Source organism: Lissotriton vulgaris, chromosome 3_1 (assembly GCF_964263255.1).
Source record: "Lissotriton vulgaris chromosome 3_1, aLisVul1.2, whole genome shotgun sequence".
Taxonomy (NCBI): domain Eukaryota; kingdom Metazoa; phylum Chordata; class Amphibia; order Caudata; family Salamandridae; genus Lissotriton; species Lissotriton vulgaris.
In genome coordinates this window covers 181,693,836-181,705,708 of record NC_141689.1, presented here as the reverse complement: position 1 = coordinate 181,705,708, position 11,873 = coordinate 181,693,836, and positions in this window count along the sequence as shown.

Genomic DNA, 11,873 nt, shown 5'->3' with positions numbered 1-11,873 from the left:
GGACGTGGTGCACAGGGGTTCGGGTTAAGCAGCCCCCACGAGGAATACTGGCCCCAAACTTGGTGAGAGGGCAGATTGACCTCAGGGACCTTCAGGAACCCACTCCTGTGTTGCTAAAATCTTCGGAGTCCGCAGGAGCTCTGGAGCAGATACTGGTCAGTTGTGCTTTAGGTGCGTGCAAAGCAGGGCAGTGACTCCTTCAATCCAAGGGAGATTCTTCTGTTGTCTTAAGTGCCCCATAGGTCCTACACAAAGCCTGTATGGAGTCACAGAACAAACTAAGCTTCGGACGGAAAGTAGGACGAATTCAAACCCAGTCGAGGTCCAGCGAAGTTCAAGATGTCCAGACGGTCGGAGGTCAGTGGTTTCTTCTTTTAGAATCTTGTCCACATAAAATCTAATGTCCTGTAGCCAGGTAAGCCATTTTATACCCACTGGAGAGGGTTGGACAGATTCAGGGGACCCTCCTAGGGGAGGGGCAGGACAGAGGGGTGGCTAAACCCATGTTCTTTGTCCATTTTCACGTCAGAGCAGGAGCCAATGGCTCCCAGAACTGGTTTGAGCTGAACTATGCACAAGGACCCCAGTGCAGACTATCAGGCACTCTCAGAGTGCAGCCACCCAGCCCCAAAACACTAAACCCTGTCTGGGTGGTGGTCACAGCTCCCCGTGACAGGATGCCTATTGTGCTGCCTTCCTCTGCTAGAGCTTGGCTCAGCAGCAGAAGGGCAGAAATGTGTCTCTGGCTGGCAGCATCCATTTTGTGCTGTCTGGGTCTAAAAGGCTGGCACCGGGTAGACTGGTGACCTCCACGAAGCTCGCTTCTGAAGGGTGGAATCATACCTCACACATCAGTTACTGGTGTGGAGGTATGATTCCAAGGTGTTTGATACCAAACACGATATGTTTCTATGTAGCCGTTTTCGATTGAGCATTTACCACGAGGTTATAATGCACCTCTATCTATATGTCCGGCTGAGTCACAGACAACCCCGGAGAATGGTCTCTGAAGGCTGCAGAGGGGCTCTGCTCATGCAGGGGCACACTCTCGTAAAACCCAGCACCCTGCCTTCAGGTTTGATAAGGCCAACTATAGGAGAGACGTATACATTTATACGACTTATACGTTATACCTATACGTTTTAAGTGTAGTGACTAAAGAACTAAAAAGAGTGTAGTGACCATTAGATATAGTGAACCTATATCTAAACTATGTGGTGCAAGCACCATGTTACACAGGCTGCAGTAGCAGACCTAGAGTTCCATTTTGCATGGCCTCTCATGGGTGGCATAATACATGCTTCAGCCCATGGGAGGCCTCTGGGGTACCTATGCCCTGGGTATATTGTGTACCATATACTAGGGACTGATTAGGTTACCCCAGTATCCCATCTGGAGTGTACCAAAGTAAATGTATGTCAATTTAAGGGAGAAAGCAGATAGGCTGGGGTCCTGATTAGCAGGATCCCAGCCAGACTAGTCAAAAACAGTGAGAAATCAAGCAAAAAGTGGGGGTAACCATAAGAAGCAGATCCTACTTTCCTACATAAAGTACAAGCAAGACAAACTAAATGTACTTACAAGGCTCCTTTGTATTCAAATTGAGTAACTTCTGACTATACTTCCTCTTGTAACCTCAATCTGTCGGTGACTGAATTGTGCTCTATTGAAAATGGAGGCATGTCAGGGTTATGACCCTGAATGCAAACGTGAGCATGCTGACATTGAACCTGCTGTGCGGACAACAAACGCTGTGCGCGTAAAGTCGATGTTGAACTTGTCATCCGCGTGCATCGGGATCCAGGAAGAATGCAGATTCACACAGTGTCACAGGAACATGCCAGTAAGATCAAACATGTCCCCGCATGTTTCAAATTTTCCTTAATGATGCTCCATGTGGTGATCTGACCGTACGCCTATTACCCCCAAAAAAACCTTTCTAAAGTCTTCCCCCTGACTCTTCCCCTCCAAAAACCTTATTTACTCATCCAAAAACCTCCTCCTACTGCTATGACCTAAAAAAGAAATCCTTCACTCTTCTAACCCTCCACTATCCTTTTCAATCAAAATAACAGACTAACATGTTCACTTCTCTAATTCCATATTCCACTATACTAATTCACCACTAATCCTTTATGGGTTCCAGAGTAGCGTGCTACTCGCCAACAAAGTGTTTCAACACCTCATCAGGGTTACAAGCGCTATATAAATGCAAACCTTTTTTCCTTTTTTACCCCTCCCCAACCCTTCTCAATCCAAATAACGGACTTACGCATCCACCACTGAAATGACTTCATATTTCACTATACTAATTTTCAACACTAATCCTTTATGGGTTTCGGAGTAGCCTGCAACTCACTAGAAAAGCGCTTCAACACCCCATCAGGGGTAACAGGCGCTATATGAATGCAAACCTTTATTTCCCTTCTATCCCTCCGCTATCCTTCTCACTCCAAATAACTGACTAATATCCACCACTCAAAATACTTTCATATTTCACCATACTCATTCACCACAAATCCTTCATGGGTTTCCGGAGTAGCGTGCTACTCACCAAAAAAAGCGCTTCAACATCCCATGTTATGTTATGTAAGGAAGTATTTCTAAAGGGCACGTACACCGAGTGGTTTCATGGCGCTAACTATATAGCGTGTCGAACGAGGGGACGGTTTACTCAAGTGCCTGCCCAAACAGCCATGTTTTGAGCTTCTTCCTAAAGCTCAGAAGGTTGCTACAGTACCGGATCTCCAATGGAAAGGAGTTCCACAATTTGGGGGCCGAGGATGCGAACCTGCATCCTCCCTGGCATTTTAGCTTGAAGGAGGGGATGTTCAATAAATGGAGGTGAGCTGAGCGCAGGAAGCGAATGGGGGTATACCTTGAGACCAGACAGTTGATTAATATGGAGCTCCGAGCGTGCAAGGACTTAAAGATTAAGCAGCCTGTTTTTAATGCCCCGCGTTGGGGGACAGGGAGTCAGGGGAGTTTATAAAGAAAAGGTCTAGCAGATTGCCATATAGGTTGGTTATGAATCAGTATTGCAGCTTTGTTCTGAATCAGCTGGAGACGTTTGATTAAATAGAGTGGCATACCGAGGTAGAGTAACTTGGCAAAATCTAGATGTGAAAGTACCAAGACAATCACTACCTGTATCAGAGCTGTGTGGGTTAGCAGGTGGCTGATATTTCTTATTTTATGCAGCTGGAAAAGGCATGTCGAGAAAACTGCCCCTACTTGAGATTTTAATGAGAGATCGTCATTTATGATGACTCCCAAGTGTGGGAGGAGATCCCATTTCCGGCGGCCAATACTTTGGACCCCAGAAAGTCTTGCTGTTCCCGGTCAGAACCAGTTCGGTCTTGCCAGGGGTTAAGTTTTAGTTGATTTAGGTCCATCCACTGCTGAATGTGGCACATAGTGGCCTGAAACTCATGGATGGAGGTGGGGGAAGTTATCAATAGTGAAAATTAAATGGAGGTCATCAGCATAGTTTATTGTGGTAATTCCTCGGTCCTGCAGAGATTGGATCAGGGGCAGAAGGTATACGTTGAAAAGAAGGAGGGATAAGGACAAACCCTGCAAGACCCCGCATGTGGTGGTGATTTTGGGGCCGATTAAAGGGGCCAGGCATGCTGCTTGGGTACGACCCTCCAGGAATGATGTGATCCAATCAAGGGCCGATCCTTGAATGCCGGCCAGTCTGTCACGGTCAATCAGGGGTTAGAAGCGCTATATAAATACAAACCTTCTTTCGTCTTCTATCCTTCTGCTCTCTGTCCGAATCCAAATAACTGATCAACATATCCACCACTTAAAATTTACTTGCATGTTTCACTATAAGAATTCAACACTAATCCTCTATGGGTCCCGGAGTAGCATGCTACTCGCCGAAGAAGCGCTTTGATGCCTCGTCAGGTGTAGTTAGCGCTTTACAAATGCAATTACAAAACAATACAATACAATAGTTCTTTAAATACCCAGGGATAGCAAAGGAAGAATGGATGTAGACCAACGGAGGATCATAGACCAGAAAGACATGATAGAAGAAATGTATAAGTTAAGTTTTAGGTTAGAATCAATTTTGACACAGACGTTTTACAGAAGGTGTAGTTTTCGTGTGTAGGCCTGAGTATGAGGGCCATGGGACGGACATCCAATGCATGAGATCATTTCTGATCACCAGAATCCCTTTTTTACTTGGATTAATTTTTAGTCAACTGGTATTCACCCAGCATCAATTGTCATTGAGCCATTCCAGTATAGAAGATGGGGAAACATTTTAGTTTTAGTCATACAAAAAAGGAACTTGGCGCTGTCAGTATAAGAATATAACATAAAGCCGGATTTCCTAATGAAGAATAGACAAGGTTATACATAAATGTTAAAAGATAAGAGGGCAAAGTTGATCCCTGGGAATCACCAGTGAACACTGTGGATGAGGGCATGGTCCATTTCCCAGGAGTGATATTCTGAGCTCCATCCATGAGAAAAGACTTAAACCAATCTAATTCCATCGATTCCACATACGAAAAGACGGGTGATCACGTTATTGTGGTTCACCGATCCAATAATATTAATATGCTGGTAAGACTACTGTTGACAGCCAGTAAAAGATTGTCAATAACAGCTATAAATGCTGATTCCATGCTATCATATAGGCTAAAACCCATCAGATAATCTTCCAACTGAGTATTTATATCTGTGTACTTGCATAGTTCTTTAACTACAATATTTTCGAATACCTTGGCAAATAAGTGATCAGTCGATAGTTGGCAGAGTTACCTGAATCAAGGTTGGATTTTTTTCTATAACTAGGGCTTAATGATTCCCAATTTAAGCTCTTTAAGACAAGCGGCAGATTTCAAACAAGGGTTAATTATCCTGTGAATTGAGTCATATCTTTATGAAGAATCTTAATGGGAAGCACAACTAGAGGTGATCCTGACTTGCATAATTTGAGAGGTGAGATCACTTCATCTAAGGAAGTCCAGACATACTGATTTAGAGTAAAGGAATAAGTAGGCCGAATGATTTCCATGATGGATTCTGTGGGACGTGGAAGATTACTATCTGTGGCCAGTATCAATTGTGGTCTGAATGGATTTTCACTTCTGGTCAAACACGTTCTCTATCTGATCACAGAAGGAGTGAGAGAACTTGGGGCCATATTATCAAGAAAGGGCGATACATTATCGCCGCTTTTATCGGCAGGAAACTGCCGCTAAAGCGGCGATAATGGGATTGATAATATGCCCTTGTGAATTGCCATGGAAGCCCAGGTTCTGGTGTTAACCTGGGCTTCTGTGGGAATTCACGAGGGCATATTATCAAACCCATTATCGCCGCTTTAGCGGCAGTTTCCTGCTGATAAAAGAGGCGATAATGTATAGCCCTTTCTTGATAATGTGGCCCTTGTAGTTCGATCAGAACTCTAAAAACCTCTTTTTCTTTATTGGATGCATTAGAAATGTGGTCGGAGGAATTACATACCTGGGCTTTCTTAAAGGAGTTTGCGTAGGAGCGAAGCATCTGCTTATATATAAATTTTAATTCAGACTCATACTGATCATGCTATCTCCTTTCTGCTTGTCTCACTTCAAGTTTTAAAATCTGAGGTTCTCTGTTGAACTAATGAGCATATTTAGGTCTGATGTCAGCCAAAACCTTTTGATTTTTATGAAAATTATACATAAAATATACTTACTTACAGCATGGGGAAAGGGGCCAACCCACTTCAGCTATTGGCTCACTTCCCTGAGTTCTAGTCTTATTCCCTTTCACAAGGTTCACATCCACACATAAATTAGTTCCCTTAACCCCTCCCGTGCTCATGACAAGCTCAGCTCGTCATGAGGCACGGTTGCGCTGTGCTGTTGACGAGCTGAGCTCGTCATGACACGCGCGGCACTCATTCCCCCACTGTGCTGAGCGTTCTGAAAAACGGGCATGGTCATGACGAGCTCAGATCATCATGAGCACAGCGCCACCGTGTAGTGTGACGAGCTGAGCTCGTCACAAGCACCGTGGCGCTGTGCACACCCCTCTGCCCCCAGTGCCGCAGGGGAATTAGCCCCACGGCGAAGTGGTTAAGTGCCAGGGACTACTATGGCAATGACGCGCTTGAGACCAAAAAATATCTTTAATTTTATCTTTTTTTCTTGTTTTGTTTCCTAGAATGAAAAGGGCCCATCAGCTTCCCCAACAACACAGTTTGTGAAATCATGACAAAACAAAAACTATCACTGGAAAATCAGAACACCTGGCACTCAGAGCCAAACCTATTGAATTTGCCAAAGCTTGTTTTGGGTTTGATAATGATAATGTTCATCCGGCTAGAGGGCACGATGGAGTCAGCGATACTGAAAGTCTAGTCCACAAAGGTGGCACAGTTGGAAGATGGATAATTTAAAGCAGGTAGAATAGAAAAGGCTTTGATAAGAGTCAGGGTATACTTTGTGCCACAGCTTTCCTATGTGTACTACATTTGGCAAATTAATACATATATTACCTTTAGTGTGAATGTAAGCTGGAAAAAAAATAAGATAGTGATCAGTCCAAGCCTGAGTAAGAATTTGTGTAGAATGAATGAGATTATAGATATTGAGATGATAGTCAATTTTTCACCCCTGTATCACAGATCTAATTATATTCATCTTATATGAGTCACTTTAGCCTGTATCTATTACAGGTTCATTAAGCCATGAATGTACCGTCTAACTTTAATAGTTTTCAGATTGGCTTATAAGTTAATATAGTATCATCCTATATGGCATCTTTGAAATGCCGATATTTCTATAACTTAGTACAGCATTAGATTACACGGCACCTTTCTAATGCCTTTATTTTGAGGATTTACACCTCTGGAGGAAGGTTGCTTTTTCTTAGTACCAGTCTTGACTACTTGTAATATTTCTCACTGGTCACGGTGTCTGCTCAGTTAGATGTGCATTACTTTATAGAAAAGCTATTGATTGATCCAGGACACATGTCGGTTGTATATATCTAGATCGACTTTCTAGATACACGCCGCAGCTGAATATATCTTATATGTGTATCCAGATCACACGGGATAGATGTTTGTCAATGTACTTACACTAAGACGAAACGGCATTCACCTCTTAAAAATTCTCCATTCATTCTCTCACGTATTTGGTGACAGTCATAAAATGAGAGGTATACCCAGTCTTCAGTGTGGTTACATATCTGTTTCAAAGATTTTCGACCACATAATGTAGTCTATATTGGTACTTTAATGTCCACTGAATGAGTGGGAAACTCATTACATTTGTTTATGGTCTTATCTAGAGTCCCTGCATATAAATCTTGTACATCCCCTCATCACTTTCTCCAGTGCTGACCTCACCTTGATCGTTTATTATATCCTACCAGAAATACACAAGGTATTATTGCATTTTATTAGACGCACAGTTTTGGACATATAAGCGGTATACATTTTATCTGGGTCATTACATATGTATATATTTATCTTTCATTCATTTGGTTTTCATTTGCGGGTCCAGTTATCCATCCAAACGCCTTTCACACATGACATCCATTGGAGTTTAATATCTGGTAAGCGTCCACATCCTTATCCTCCCCTTTTAATTTATTATTAAGATGAATAATTTCACCCACCATCCATGAGAGCACTTCTTGGGTCTCCTTTTCTTTTCTTCTTTATTTTATTACAGGATATTTTTCTATCCCATCACAATTATAAGAATTACATACTCTTTTCTATGATGAAATTTTGTCTTCGGGATTACTTGCCTGTATTTACATTTTTTCTTCCTTTTATTTATTAATTATTAGTTCCATTTAAGGCTCAGTGTACACTTTTGTTTTTAGGCAAGTTGTATTTGTGGCTTTCCTGATGAAGGCACTTGGGTCTCCGAAAAGCGCGCAGACTCAATTCCAAGAAGATCCATGCACGATCAAAGCCACTCTGTTATCTCTCAACATGGATATATTCATTGGGAAATAACTTTCCTTTTTTCTGTGATGAAATGTTTTATATAACTATTTTTGATAATTATTTTTTTATTCATTGGTGATGCAGTTATGATTCTATCTTAATGTGTTTTCATAATTGGGATTACTGTATTCAAAGTATCAAAAAGACTCAATTCTATGCAGATCCATCCACAATCAAAGCCACTCTACTGTCTCTCAACATGAATATATTGATTGAGAAATAACTTTCCTTTCTTCTTTGATAAAATGTTTGATATAATTATTCTTGATTATTATGTATATATTCATTGGTGTAGCAGTTATGATTCTATCTTAATGTGTTTTCATAATTGGGATTACCGTATTCAAAGTATCAAAGAATAGTAGTGTATCTGTTGAAATTACACACATGAAATCTGATTTTGTTGCTTTAAATGCATTGAGAGACAATGAGATCATAAAATATGTTGTTTTTAATTGTCACGTGACTATACAGGCATAGTTCATCATGGATGTTTTAGACTTTTTGTATGAATAAAAGGTTTTTATGTTATACTCTTGTGCACACAGCCTTTTTCATTGACAATGAGCAATTATGTCTATAATGGGGAGTAGAATATTAGTTGCCTAGGGACTTGTTTGCACAATTGTATTTTCTCTGCCCTGGGGACAGATATTAGTAGCAGGGGATTCCTCAAACACACACACACTAAGACTATGAATAGCACAGACTATATATAATGTGTGTCCACCTATGGGCCTGCTAGAGTTGAGCTAAGTATGTGCGCAAACAGCAAAGCAGGACACACGTTCAATGGCATTATGTGTCAAAATAAAAACATGCAAAAGATCAAGAAATGTATTTGAACATCTACAGGAGGAGATGGAGGGTGGTACACCACCATTAAATACACATATTTGAAGTGATTGACTGCTATAGAAAGAGGGAAACAGCAAATAATTACAAGGGGGTCATAATCATGTGTGACTGTTACCGAAATGTCACTACCACTCATATGCCTTTAGCACACAATTTTATGGTAAAGGAATGAACAATAAAAGCATAAGCATGGTTAATGTTTAGGGTTTGGGTATTCTTTAGTGTTTGGGGTTTTGTTTCTGGCAGCAGCAAGGGGTTCCTCAAAAGCTCTGCCTGTAATGCCTGCATGTTTGGGGTAAGCAAGACGGAATACATGACTCCCCTGAGTAACAAACCCACTATCATACAAAGTAAGTTGACCTGCAAAGCGGGGTACGCAGTATAGGTGCTGCAGTGTCCTTGTGGCCTGCGCTATGTGGGCAGCACCAAGCTTCAGGTCCAGAAGAGGATACTCCAGCACATACATGCCATTACCAACGGCGATACTGCGTACCCAATGGCAAGACATTTTGAGGAATATCATGATAAGAATACAGCAGGTCTGAAATACTTTGTGATTGACACAGTCCCACCACAGAGAAGGGGTGGGGACCCGGAGTCTCAGCTATGCAAACTTGAGACTAGGCATGTAATTCTTATGGACTGTAAGGCACCAAACAGACTGAATACATGTGAAGATGTTTACACCTATCTTCACTAGGTCATTAGGACCGAATAGTACATACTAGCTGCCTCATATCTCCCTGATACTGGTTTTAACCATTGTTATGTAATGTTATTTTGAATTGCTATTTCTTGCACATGGTTTGCACTTTATTAATAATTTGTAACGTACTCCCATATGCGATTTGCTCAAGGTCAGTCGTATCTAAGTGGTTAGATATCCATAGGTCCACTTGGGTGCAATTCTCCACTTTAACATGGATACATGAGTGGAAGGTTGGTAGATCAACAGACATTTGAATGCTGCTCTCTCATGAGATAAAAGGTTTTTTATGATTTTTTATCATTAAATATAAAATCCTTTTATAAACTGATATTTAACTATGTCTTTATAAACTGGAATTTGATTACAATTATCATGAGCCATTTTACAACAGCACAACATTGTGAATGTATTTAACCACATTTACTTATATATCTATTTCATTTAAATATTTATGTGGTTTTTATAATATTTATAATGTTTATTATATATGCTGTTTGAACTTATGTGATATATTAGCATAGGAGGTGAAAAGGTTGTTCAGCATTAATGTATTTTACAGGCTTTTGAACTACTCATGACTCGAACTACTATTTATATCTCTATAGTATGATTTCCATGTTTATTATATGCTGGGAAGTACGTCACTCACTTGCACTTTAAATCATTTTCTACTTCCTAACTCGTCTTGTGATGTGATCAAGGCCCCACGTGGGCTGAAACGAGTCATGCATTTAATAAAATATATGCACCATCCATTGGGTTCGCCTTGTCTACTTTGCAGAGCAGAGCGTGATTGCATCTGAAGGACGAATAATATATAGTTCTCCCAGGCACAGATGGGAACTACTTTGTGGGTGGATGTGTTCCCAGTGAAAGAGCTGAATGCATCACTCACAGAGAACATAGCCAATGGCTGAAGTGGGATGATCCCTTGCCCCATCTGTATGATGTAGGGGACGGAAGAAAACGTGAATGATACAACAACAAACCAATAGAAGGGACCTGGCTAAAAGCCCCTGTAAGTATACATCCTATGTAACTTTAGGAAAATTAAGTGGTCTTGGCTAACTGGAGACCTAAAAATAACAAAACAGACTTTGTTCTGTATAGAATGGATATGTGAAATAATTTACTGAACGTGATAGTACTTTTAAGATGTGAAATTTTCCCTGATGCATTGCAAAGAAAGCATTCCTTAGGAGATGGAACATTACATAAACAGTAAATAATATGTGGTGAGCAAATAATCCTACCCTGAAACCCACTATTTGTATATATTTTTAGAGAACTGGTGACAGAAACTCTCCTAGATGGCTACGCTGTTAAAGCTAGTCCTAAAATCAGATTTTTGGGCATTTTAGAAACTTCGATCCAGGATAAACTTCTGTTTGTAAACAACTTTTGCAGCCATATAAGATGCAGAGATCTGACAAAGATATAAAAAATAATTTAAAGAAAAAAAACATTTAAAGAAAAGCAAATATATTGACAATACATGTTATGCAAATAGTTAAAAAAACGTTTGGCTACGGCACAAACGGTTAGGGTAATGTTTATACATAGCATATTAAAAGTTGCAAAGCAAGCATTAGTAAATCCAATAGACCTCACCTTTGGGACCTATTGGCTTTGGCAGTGTTTTATTTTAGCAAACAATGAAGAAAAAAAAGCTGCAATGACAAGGCTTCATCATTTTGTAGTTATGCACTTGCATGATGACATAAGCGTGCACATCCATCATTAGCCATGTACACCTACAAAATGTCAAAGGATTTTTTTTGTTAAGGTACAGGGGCCAGCAGCAATTTGTTGCATGGTCCTCCCAACAACAAAAAAATGAAAAAAAAACTATATTAAAAAAGGACAGTGGGCATAGGTCAACAGACGAGCAGGCGGGAAAGAGGAAAAGCAGCACATAAGGGAGAGCAACACAGGGGGTAGTGGGAAAAGCACATATACAAGAAAGCAGCGTGTGGGGGAGGGAGTTTGGCAGAGGAGAAGCACACAAGTACGAGTTTGAAACGTGAAGGAGACAGCAATATGGAGCGCAGAGGGGCGGGTATTTGGCAGAAGAAGGAAGAATGGAAGGAAGAGAGCTGGAGAACACATGCTCTCTCATGGAGTGCTGGAACAAATAGAAAAATGTTGTTTCCTAAAACTGATCAGTTGAAGGATAAAAGCCAGCAAATCAGAGAGATGGCAAAGAGAGTATGTTCTAGGGGCGGGACAAAAAGCCAAGTCATTGAATAAGAATCAAGCAAATAAGGGACAATAAATCTTAACCAATGGTAAGCAATAGGGGGGCTGTAAATGCCTGTAAGGTTTTAGTAA